The sequence below is a fragment of the Lithobates pipiens genome, unplaced genomic scaffold (genome assembly GCF_037356315.1).
Source record: "Lithobates pipiens isolate NorthernLeopardFrog02 unplaced genomic scaffold, aLitPip1_a1.2 Scaffold_3, whole genome shotgun sequence".
In the NCBI taxonomy this organism is placed as follows: Eukaryota; Metazoa; Chordata; class Amphibia; order Anura; family Ranidae; genus Lithobates; species Lithobates pipiens.
The window spans coordinates 172,489,922-172,501,435 of record NW_027507790.1 but is presented as its reverse complement, the minus strand read 5'-3'; the positions used below and the strand labels follow the sequence as shown (position 1 = coordinate 172,501,435).

At 42.2% G+C, this 11,514-nt stretch overlaps 1 protein-coding gene across 1 annotated transcript in view; it reads right to left on the bottom strand.

The window, feature by feature from the left end:
* Window positions 1-201: 201 nt before the first annotated feature.
* Window positions 202-11,514, bottom strand: part of TMEM174 (transmembrane protein 174) — a 35,417-nt gene continuing 24,104 nt past the window's right edge. Inside the window, exon 3 of the mRNA XM_077462509.1 lies at window positions 202-513. The gene's annotated coding sequence lies outside the window, so the exon portion shown is untranslated. The remainder of the gene's footprint in view (window positions 514-11,514) is intronic.

The following is an 11,514-nucleotide window of genomic DNA, read 5'->3' as shown; positions in this document are numbered from 1 at the left end:
ATTAAACTGCACACAGGTGGACTTTATTTATTAATTAGGTGACTTCTTAAGGCAATTGGTTTCACTAGATTTTAGTTAGGTGTATCAGCGTAAAGGGGGCTGAATACAAATGCATGTCGCACTTACAGTGCCTTGAAAATATATTCATACCTGTCAGAAACCATGAACCAGACCAAGACAGAAGTACAATTAAATCACACTTGTTTATTCATAAAAAATAAAAAGGTAAATAGAGTAAGCGTAGTCAAAGCATAACCAGAGTCCAGTAACCGGATCGAGTAGTCAGCCAGTCCAGAGTTCAATAACCAGATTGGGTAATCAGCCAGGCCAGAAGTCAGGGATCCAAGTAGAGCAACAGCAAGCAGGATAAGTAGCCAGAAGAGATGTCAGCAAGCCAGTCTTTAAACAGAACCGCAGGAGATGGTTTCTAGTGATGTGACCAAGGCAAATGCAGAGATGAAGTGAGCTGGACAGCTTTAAGTAGGCAAGTCAGACGAGCAGGATCAGGAACAGCTGGTAAATGTGGAGAGAGATGAGAACTAGCAATTAACCGACAGCTGAGCAGCCAGCCCAGAGAAGGAAGGGCTAAGCGAGCCCTGACAATACCCCTAGAAAATGTCTACATTTTGTCATGTTACAACCAAAAATGTAAATTATTTTATTGGGATTTTATGTGATAGACCAACATAAAGTGGCACATAATTGTGAAGTGCAAAGAAAATTATAAATGGTTTTACATTTTTTTTTTACAAATACAGTATCTCACAAAAGTGAGTACACCCCTCACATTTTTGTAAATATTTTGTTATATCTTTTCATGTGACAACACTAAAGAAATTACACTTTCCTACAGTATAAAGTAGTGAGTGTACAGCTTGTAGAACATTGTAATTTGCTGTCCCCTCAAAATAACTTAACACCCAGCCATTAATGACTAAACCAATGGCAACAAAAGTGAGTACACCCCTAAGTGAAAATGTCCAAATTAGGCCCAAAGTGTCAATATTTTGTGTGGCCACCACTATTTTCCAGCACTGCCTTAACCCTCTTGGTCATGGAGTTCACCAGAGCTGTAGGCGAGACACACTTGTTTTTGTACTCCTCACCTTTTGGCCACCACACACGCTTGACATCATCTGAACCAAATAAGTTTATCTTGGTCTCATCAGACCAGTGGCATCACTAGGGTTGGTGTCACCTGGTGCGGTAATACATGGTGTCATCCCCCCACCCCAGGCACTAAGCAGGCTAGTGGGTCGGTACAGTTCTCCCCACTTTAAACTACCACAATAGATGGAGCTGGGATGGGATTGGGGGGGATGGATGGAGTCGGGTTTGAATCAGGTCAGGATGGATGAAGCAGGGATGGGATCAGGGGGGTAGATGGCATGGGGATAGGATCGGGAGGATGGATGGAGTGGGTATGGGATCAGGGGGTGAATTGAGCAAGGGATAGGATCAGGGGGGATGGATGGAGCAGGTATAGGATCGGGGGGGATATATGAAGCAGGTATGGGATCAGGGGGGATGTATGGAGCCAGAATGGGATCGAGGAGATGGATGGAGCTGGGATGGGATCAGGATCAGTGGGGATGGCTGGAGCAGGTATGAGATCGGGGGCTGGATGGAGCTGGGAAGGGGTCAGGGGAATGAAGGGAGCCAGGATGGGATTGGGGGAATGAATGGAGCGGGATGAGATCAGGGGAATGGATGGAGCCGGGATGAGATCAGGGGGGGTGGATGGAGCTGGGATGGGATTGGGGGAATAGATGAACGGGTATGGGTTCGGGGGTGGGTAGAGCTGTATGGGATCAGGGGGTGGATGGAGCTGGGATGGGATGGGGGTGGATGGAGCCAGGTTTTATTTGGGGGGGTGAAAGTATATGTGCTATGGGGTGCTTTGGGAGGGGAGAGGAATTGCACGGGGGGAGAGAGGGTCAGACTTCAAATCTGCCCCCTCCTACTTCTAGTACAAGTCCTCTCTAACCCAAAACAAAGAGCACCCCCTAGCACCTATTCTCTAACCCCCCTAAAATCACTCCTGGCAGCATAATTGTTACCTGCCAATGCCCCCCAACAACTATATCCCCCTCCTCTGCAATACTCTGTTGCATACCTCAGGACAGGTGCTGTAGTGTGGATGGTGTCCCACCACATCCTTGGCTCTTCCTCCCTACCTGTGGACACATCAGAGCTGATGAGCAAGCGACAGTGAGTGCAGCCACCGGGGAAAAAGATCTGATTGCGGGCGCACTGTGTGGAGGTATGTGTGGGGGCGGTCGGATCTCGGGCACCCAGTCTATCTCTGCCTCACTCCCTCCTCCCCCACTCTCCACACTGATCGCATGGAGCAGAGCAGAGGAGAGGAGATCCCAGAAGGGAAGTAGGGAGCCGTGGCACCCCTCTCAATGCGGTGCTGGTGCCAGTCTGAGCCAGGTGTCACCCGGGTGCGGGCCGCACCCCCATAGCAATGCCACTGCATCAGACCGGTTCCAGTAATCCACGTCCTTAGTCTGCATGTCTTCAACAAAACTGTTTGCAGGCTTTCTTGTGCATCATCTTTAGAAGAGACTTCCTTCTGGGACGACAATCATGCAGACCAATTTGATGCAGTGTGCAACGTATGTTCTGAACACTGACAGGCTGACCGCCTACCCCTTCAACCACTGCAGCAATGTTGGCAGCACTCATATGATGATGCTGAGCACATGCACTCAACCTCTTTGGTCGACCATGGTGAGGCCTGTTCTGAGTGAAACCTGTTCTGTTAAACCGCTGTATGGTCTTGGCCACTGTGCCGCAGCTCAGTTTCAGGGTCTTGGCAATCTTCTTATTTCCTAGGCCATCTGTAAAGCAACAATACTTTTTTTCAGATCCTCAGAGAGTTCTTTGCCATGAGGTGCCATGTTGAACCTCCAGTGACCAGTATGAGAGCGTACCTGAGACCTGGTAACACTAATGAGTCACATGACACCGGGGAGGGAAAATGGCTAATGGGGCCCAATTTTGACATTTTCACTTAGGATTGTACTTACTTTTGTTGCCAGCGGTTTAGACATTAATGGCTGTGTGTTGAATTATTTTGAGGGGATAGCAAATTGACACTGTTAAACAAGCTGTGCACTCACTACTTTACATTGTACCAAAGTGTCATTTCTGCAGTGTTGTCACATGAAAAGATATAATAAAATATTTACAAAAATGTGATAGGTGTACTCACTCTTGTGAGATACTGTATTTGTAAAAAAAATTTGAAAACCATTTATCATTTTCCTTCCACTTCACAATTATGTGCCACTTTATGTTGGTCTATCACATAAAATCCCAATAAAATTAATTCACGTCTTTGGTTGTAACATGACAAAATGTGGAAATTTTCTAGGAGTATGAATATGTTTTCAAAGCACTGTATATAAAAAAAAGGGGGGGGGGGGGGCGACAAAGTAAAATAAATGGTGGAGATAATTCTGGATTCACGCCTTAGCATAGAAATGAACATTGCAAAACATCCAACCTTACGGCAGGGTGCACATATGTAGGACCCTAGTAATATTAAGCTGAGGGCTTTCTTTATAAACAGAGGCAAAGCAATTACATACATTGCATTTGCAACCATCCAGACCAGGGCAACGCCCAGTGGACAGATAAGCATATCAAATAACCAGAAAAAGAAGGGCAGAAGGAGCGGAAAAAGTAGAAACAGAAGAAAACAGAATATAGAGAAAGGAGAAGAGGAAAGAAGAGTCCCACTGGGTTCACAACGGAGGATCACTAAATCGACAGAAGGGTATTGTCGAATCTAGAGGACTGAATGTGAGCAATCCAAGGTTGCCAAACCCAAAGGAATTTTTCATGGGAGTCTGATAATATGGCTGTCAGTTTCTCAATAACCATATTATCATTCATACGATATTTGACAACTTCTAAACTGATTACAGGGGTTTTCAAAGCCTTCGTAATAGTAAATTTGGTCGCAGTGAAAAGTTGCAGAGTGACATTTTTCACATACATGTAAAAATCTGCATTTTTTGCTAAAAAATTACTTATAACCCCCAAACATTATATATTTTCTGAAAGAGGAGCCCATGGAGAATAAAATAGTGGCTGTTGTAATATTTTATGTCACACAATATTTTCACAGCTATTTATCAAACTCAGATTTTCAGGACAAAAACACTAAAGCCCCGTACACACGAGAGGACTTATGTCCGACAGACTTCCGAAGGAGTTCCGTCGGAGTTCTGCTGGAATTCCGACGGAGTTCTGACAGACTTTTCGGCTGAGCGGACTTGGCCACACACAATCACACTAAACTCCGACGGATTCGAACGTGATGACGTACGACTGGATTCGAATAAGGAAGTTCATGGCCAGTAGCCAATAGCTGCCCTAGCGTCGGTTTTAGTCCGTCGGAATAGCATACACACGAGCAAATTTTTCGAAGGGACCGGGTCCGGCGGAGTTCCTTCGGAAAAATTTGAAGCATGTTCCATATTCTAAAGTCCTTCGGACTTTGGCGAGTCAAAAGTCCATTGCAGCCCACACACGATCGAATAGTCTGACGGACTCAGTCCGTCGGACTTTGGATGTTGAAAAGTCCGCTCGTGTGTACGGGGCTTAAGGCCGCGTACACACGGGCGGACTATCCGTCCAACTAAGTCCGTCAGACAATCCGACAGACAGTCCGTCCTACTTTTGAATTAACGGACTTGACCACACACGACGAACAGACAGTCCGCTGAAAGCTTGCGCGATGACATGTACGGCACGTACGACGGGACTAGAAATTCGACGTCCAATACACTGCAATGCAACCTTCGGCCGTGTAAATCCTTTCTGAGCATGCGCCATACTTAGTCCGTCGAACTAGCCTACTCACGAGCGGACTGTCCGCTGAAACCAAGTTTGGACGGACAATATTACGGAAATTCCGAAAGACTTAGTCCGCCAGACTGTCCGCTGAAAAAGTCCGCTGAAGCCCACACACGAGCGGATTGTCCGCTGAAACACGTTTCAGTGGACTAAGTTGGACGGACAATCCTCTCGTGTGTACGCGGCCTTACATGAATTTTAGGGCACCAAAACACAATATAGTACCCAATTTTTTGGTAAAATATATAATATATAATATGATGTCTTGTTGAGTAAATAGATGCCAAACATGTTAAGATTTAAAACTGTGCACACCTGTGAAATGGCTACCAACTATGGTACTTTAAATTGTCCATAGCTGACGATTTAAACGACTTTACAGGTTATCAGTTTATAGTTACTGTAATCGTGAATTAGGTCCCTAAAATTATTGCTCTCACTCCAAGGTTCACAGTGATACCTCACGTGTGAGGTGCAATATATATATATATATATTTATTTATTTATTTATTTATTTATATAGGAAGTGGGGGATGAGGGTGCTATTCATTTTTTTTAAATTATTTATTTACACTTTTTTTTCCCCCTGATGCCCACTAAACAGAGCAGTTCGCTTGTTTGGCATGAGTGTTCAGGGAACACTTTGCATGCTCAATGACTGCAAAGCGTTCTCTAATTAGATGAGGTGGAGATCATGATGTCACCACCCCACCTCTCCACCTTGTCCAATCAGTGAATTCTTTGAATTCATTGATAAAATACAAGTGTTCCCTGAATGGCACCTGTGACGAGCCAACGACCCCCTGTGTTCACAATGCAGCAGAGCATCCACTCAACACAGGACCCAGTAAAGCTAGTGAAGATCACCCCTGTCTGGGGTAGGGACCAATACACCAAACTGCCAAAACGCACCACCAGAGCGCCGATGGACACAGCTTGTCATACCAATAATTCAATATAAATATACAAGTACAAAAATCTATTCATTGATTGACACAAACCCACAAACCATAATCACACCTACATGCCTCAAATAACTAAAAGGAAGTGTAATAATAAATAAAAGGCAGAGTTATGTATGCATGAGCCCTAAAGCTGACAAAATTGTAAATGTGGATTCTTTGTAACAACACATGATCGGAATTCTTGTCGGAAAAAGCTCTGATGGTTTTCCCAACGGAATTCCGATGGAATTACGCTCAAGCTGTCTTGCCTACACATGGTCACACCAAATTCCGATTGTTTAGAACGCAGTGACGTACAACGCGTACAACGGGACTAGAAAAAGGAAGTTCAATACCCAGTAGATAATAGCCTCCGTCTCGTAGTTGAATCTTAGCATGCATGATTTTTGGCGTGTTAGAATTGCATATACACGATTGTAATTTCCGATAGAAAGTTTTTCCATATGGAAAATTGAGAACATGCTATCAATTTTTGGCTGGTGGAAATTCAGACAGCTAAATTCCGATGGAGCATACACACGGTCGCATTTTCCAATGAAAAGCTCTCATCTGCCTTTTTCTGGCCGGAATTCCGAACGCGTGTACGCGGCATAACAGTTTTTGTGTGCCAAACATCTCTGATATCGTATCTCTGTGCTAATATGAAGTAGTAGTAGAAGTCTTTACAAAGCTTGATGTCAAATTACAGGCATCTCCTACAATAAGAATATGATCATTGTTTAGGTACTTTTTGCATGCATTGGGATGGTGGGATGCAGTTTTTTTTTTCTTTTGCTAAAAGGTGTTCTCTCCTACTTAGAAGCTCAATTCAGAAAGGGCATGGCCTATTCTACATCAATATCCGAGTAGCAGGTAAGAATCCAAATGAATGTTTACCAAAATCCTTACAATAGATATAGTTCACCTAGAAGGGTTTGTGTGTTCTTGAAGAAAACTGGAATTGCATCTTAACCTGTTAAGAGATAAGACCTTTAAAACCATTATTCACTTTTGGTTGTAGGATGCTGGTATGTTACATCTTTTGGAGCAATTTCACCAAAATCTATACACTCACTTCTTTCTACCTAGTATTGACCTTACTGAAAATGAACAAGGAGAAGTATACACTGGTGGGCAGAGCAGAGTTTGGAACTTTGATGGAAAGGTCTATGGCCACCAAAGTGACAAGTGATATGACAGCCTATGGCCAGCTAAGCTATGGCCTTTAAGAGACATGACAGCCTATAGATTAGTGAATTTATCTACTGGACTTTTAGGTGGGTTAGCTTTCAGACTTATAAATACTGAATTTTCACACAAGCTCAATGGTGTATAAACATAAGGTTTAAACAATCCTTAGGCCTTATAATTAAATAAAGTGTATATATATATATATATATATATATATATATATATATATATATATATATATATATATATATATATATATATATAAAATGTCTGTATCCAGTTTGAACTGCAAAGCAATGTTTAACGTTTAACTGTATAACGAATATTAAACTAATCAATAAAACCACAATGCTTTTGCTAGGGTCCTGCTAGCTTTATTCCTGTATATAAATTACATTTTCTATGATTTTATGATTAACATATTTAAGATCTGCAGTGTTTCTTCTCTTGTTTATATTCATTATATAAAACTGAGATTTCTCTGCTGGTTTTAAAGCAAGCAACCCCTCTGGATTTTGAGACTAGTTTATTAACATGGTAAGGGTCACAGTAGTATGACTCTAGAAAAAGATTTACAAAAATTCTTGCAATATAAAACGTTTGGATGAGATTTTTTTTTCCTTTGTTTTTGTTTTTTTGCTTTGATTTTTTTTTTCTTTTTGCTAAACTTTGGCATTAAACTTTCAAATCTAAAAATGTTGTAATCATAAGCAGTATATTTATCTTCCTACCACTAGGTGGTGCTCCTCCATAAGGAATACTTATAGCGGTAGCATATCACCATCTACTGTAACATTTGCACCATGACATCAAACAAGTTCCAACTTTTCTATCACAAGTATTAAATAAAACAGAAAGTAGATGCCACAAGGTAAAGGTTTTTTTTTTATATTGTATATACTGTATATATATATATTTATATTTACTGTATACAGCCAATGAAAAGGATTCAATATTATTAATTTAATTACTTGCCTAAAAAAGTGCAGCACTCAAAAAATAAAAAATAAAAACTGTTACAACAATAATAAAGTGCTCAGCAAATACAGATGTCCGTGAACATATCATCACCATCAGCATTTTATATGTGAAATAAGAATGATATAAAAAATTCTTGGAATATGCCGTAAAACAATGATTTCGGGTCTAGTATGGATTCAGAGGAGATTTATTTTAAATAATGGTGTGGGATCCCCCTTAAGATCCATACCAGACCCTTTCCTGAGCATGCAGCCTGGCAGGTCAGGAAAGGGAGGGGACGAGCGATCGCACCCCCCCTCCTGAACCATACCAGGCCGCATGTCCTCAACATGGGGAAGTGGGTGCTTTGGGGCAGGGGGGCTCTACAGCCCCCCACCCCAAAGTACCTGCCCCCCATGTTGATGGGGACAAGGGCCTCTTCCCCTACCCATTCACCGAAAAGGCAGTAAAAAAAAAACAAGAGCCAGTTTTTGACAATTCCTTTATTAATAGCTCTGTCTTCTCCCGGTGCTGTCTTCTAGTGCCGCTGTCTCTCCTGGGGGCCTTCTCTCCCGTCGCCGTCTTCTGCTGCTGTCTCTCTAGGTGCCTTCTCTCCCGCCACTGTATATTTCCTCAACGCCAGTTACCCGCTAAAAAAAAATTAAAAAGCCACTGTTCTTCTGTTGCTATCTTCCTCCGTTGTGTTGTCGTTCGCAGTCTGATGTCACCCGGAGAGCCCGCCCTTGTGATATCACAGGGGGTGGGCTCTCCAGGTGATGTCATCTGATGGCCATGCCCCATGGCTATATAACAAATGCCAGACAGTAGACGACAAAACAACAGAGGATGGCGGCAACAGAAGAACAGCGGCTTTTTAATTTTTTTTGTGGGTAACCGGCGGCGAGGAAGAAGGTGGCGGCGGGAGAGAAGGCACTGGGAGAGACGCGGTGGAGAGGACAGCACCAGAAGAAGACAGAGCTATTAATAAAGGAATTGTCAAAAACTGGCTCTTGTTTTTTTTTTTTACATTTCACTGCCTTTTTGGTGAATGGGTAGGGGAAGTATGTACCTGATACCCATTTACATAGGGAGGGTGGAATCTGTGGGCCCCCTTGCGTTTTATTTTTATTTTTTTGCCGGCAGTGTCTTTTTCTTTACATTCAGCTGACAGCAAGGAACTCCTCTGACAGCTGAAGACTCATCGGTTGTTAAGGATGTGGTGGCTGGCTTCCTGGCCCCCTCCTTAGCAACCAGCTATATATAGTGTTTGAAGTTCAGTTCGGTCACTTCCTTTTTTGTAAAAAACGGATGTCAGCGCATATGAAAACGGATGTAAAAATTTACATCCGTATCCATTTTTACAAAAAAAAACGTGACTGAACTGAACAAAGCAACGGATGGTCCATGTGAAACCAGCCTTATAGGAGGTCTAAAAGCGGTGCAGGGTTAAATTCATCCACTGACTCCAGTTATACCCATCAGCTTAGTAGATGCAAAGGCTTAAACTCAGCAGTTTGCTCCAAACACACTCAGAAAAAGAAAAATCACAAAGTACTCCCTGCAAGCTTTTATTAAAAAGTGTCACACAGCACTATGAACCAAAGCTCCATCTTATTTTGCAATGATAACTGATGGCTGTTGTTGGTTAGTGTGATGATCTCATCAGGTTGGCTCCCACCAGCGCGTTGCATCCAATATGATACTTCATTAGAGGGTACAGACAAATATAACCTACTACCCCTGCACTTTTGTGAAGATCACTAACTAAATTAATGAGCCAAACTAGAGTTTTAATTTCCCTAAAATATGAGCAAAAAACAAACCATTTCAGCATGTTGGCAAAATGCATAATGCCCCGTACACACGATCGGACTTTCCGACAACAAAAGCGCAGATTTTTGTTCAAAGGATTTTGGCTCCAACTTGTCTTGCATACACATGGTCACACAAATGCTGGCCAACAATTACGAACGTAGTGACGTACAAGCCGTACATGATGTCTCCATTACGAACGCTAGTTATAGCTCCGGCTCATACATGACTCCGAGCATGCGTGGACTTTTGTCCAACGGACTTGTGTACACGCGATCGAAACGTCCGACAACAAACATTTGTTGGCGGAAAATTTGAGAACCTGATAGCCAACATTTGTTGGCGGAAAGTCCAAGAACAAATGTTTGATGGAGCATACACACAGTTGGACTTTCCGCCAACAAGCTCACAGCCAACATTTGTTGTTGTAAAATCCGATCGTGCATTACAGTTAATGTGGATGGTAATATTACAGTGGTTTATAAGGGTGCAATGGGCTTAAATGCACCCTTATAGTGCCTGCAACATGTATTCCTTTGTTTGGTAAATGTCCACTGTAGGGTTAATACCACAATAACATTCATTTGTAGAATAGTGGCAGTCAGACAGCAGATTACTACTGTCACGTTTTTGGTTTTGGCATATATGTCTAGTGATTTTCTTATTAGGCAGTGACACTAAATAGTTCTTCCAGACTTGAGTTTGCAATCTCTCCTTGAATCCGCCGTTTATCCATCATCTGTGAAAACACTGAGCAGGTCATGTGACACATTGATGACCTTAAATAACAATGAATATGTACTACATCTGGCAGGTAATATAACTCAGACATGCAGTCTAATCCCACCACCTGAAAATGCTATACATCACATGGAACAATAACAGCAGATTTACAAGAAAAAGAGTAACTCTAGAGAATTGATTGCAATCATAATTTTCATTGCAAAATTTTGGAATGTGCTTTAAGTTAATTTTAGCTTTTAAACACAGATAAAATAAACAAGGCGTGTTTATGAAATGCCAGCTGCCCTTTACATTATATGTGCATTGTAATCATTTCCCAAAACATGCATTTATCATGCCATGGATAGAATATTGCTAGAATGATAAAAAGTAAAGTATTAGGACCCCTTCACAGCTATATGTTGTAGTAACACGTGATACCACAGCCCACACGCTAATGCTTGGCACTATGCAATGTGTTGCTCTACCAGGCGCAGTGCGTGCCAAAGGACCCGTGCTGCAGTACTATGGTACACTGCATTCAAATCATACCGATTTTTTGTCATGCATTGGCAGCCCATTCAAAATGAATAGTCTGCTTAAGTGTCCTGATTTTTCTCTTTTTGATTTTGGCTGCTTTAAATTGTACCACAAACAAGAGTCTAAAGCCTCGTACACATGATCAGATTTTCGGCAGGGAATTGTGTGATGACAGACTGTTGGCCTAAAATCCAACCGTTAGTACACTCCATCAGATAATTGTTGTCCAACTTTCTGCCGACAAATGTTGGATGGCAGGCTAGTAAATTTTTACCGGATAACGGTCTGTTGTCAGATTTTCCTATCTTCTGTACACAAGTCCTTCACACAAAAGTTAAAAATACAAACACGCATGCTCGGAATCAATGCTCACCAAACATGACATTAGCAGAAGGTGCCCAAAGCGTGGCACTCAAGAGCTGAAATTCCTCTTATTACGTCACTACTTTCGTGTTTGTTGGACATCAGCTGT